Source organism: Brienomyrus brachyistius, unplaced genomic scaffold (assembly GCF_023856365.1).
Source record: "Brienomyrus brachyistius isolate T26 unplaced genomic scaffold, BBRACH_0.4 scaffold1273, whole genome shotgun sequence".
Classification (NCBI taxonomy): Eukaryota; Metazoa; Chordata; class Actinopteri; order Osteoglossiformes; family Mormyridae; genus Brienomyrus; species Brienomyrus brachyistius.
Window position 1 is genome coordinate 20001 of NW_026043547.1, and position 1307 is coordinate 21307.

Below are 1307 nucleotides of genomic sequence, written 5' to 3' on the forward strand. Positions count from 1 at the left end.
GGAAGGGCATGACAGCCAGAGTCAGTTCTGTTTGCACTCCTACCTGAGGCTATAAAGTCAAAGTGTGCATCAAATTAAAGGACAATATTTGTGGTCCACAAAGGGACCGGACAAATGTCTATTGCCCCAGCAGTCATAGAGCAACCCTCAAAAATATTAGGAGCATTATAGACTTTATGACAGTGATCTGTACAGGAGAGGCAGCCTGGGAAATGGCTACCACATCTAAGGAAGGCGGCAGGCATGGAAATTACCCACAGCTGATATGGGGACATTGGCCCTTCGATCATCGGATTAAATTATGATCTTCCATATTAATCTAGAGATTGGAAAAACTTGTATAATTACAGCTCATATTCATCTCGTGACTATCCAGCAGAAATCACTGCAAGAATGCACTTATAGAAATTTATTCACTAGGCATCTCAGTATCTTCCCCTCAGTTTAAATGCATTCTTGTCCCCCAACAGACTGGGAAGGCAGCTATCAGACAGCTGCAGCAGAGGTGTTAAGTGGGCACTTAGTCAAACAATACAAATGGCTTGCTCTTCCACAGACCAATGGCTGACTAGAATCACGCAGAGAGAAAACTCTGGAACAGTGGGGAAGAAATTGAACACAATGCACAAATACATTACAGGAGCCATGATGTATTTAATTGATGACTGTGATTTTCTTGTGATTTTTGATAAATTAAATGTTTGCTCATTCGAATGTCTGCACTATCAACTAATAGGGAATTCTTTTTGAAATTCTGAAAATAAAATACTTGAGTATCTTCATACAGACACACACACACATATACATCTATAACACAATTAACATTTACCAGTGATCTACAATATAGCCTTGATATATACACACACACACATACAGACACCCATCCCCAGCAGGCTGCGAATGCATATACAGTGAGGACTCTGACACTAAGTGCTTGTGATGTGTGGCTGACCTGCAGGTCACATAGATATTTGTTACTTTATAAAATAATAATAATAAAAACCCATATATACTAACATGTCCTCACTAAATCTCGCTCCAAGCTAGCGGGAGCTGTGAGCAAATGAAATGGATATGTCCTCTTTGTTTCTGAAAAGCAGCACTATGCTCTTATGCAGCTAGGAATAAGGATGAGCCAAGTGGCCTAACAGTATGCAAAAGATAAAAATGCAGCTAAGGGAAAATATTAATGCATAATCGTATGGTCCGAGATCATTTATATATATGTACCCACTCCTGACATGGAGCTATATACAAAATACCTGTGTGATACTTAATCACACCAAGGACCATTTAGGCAATAAAAG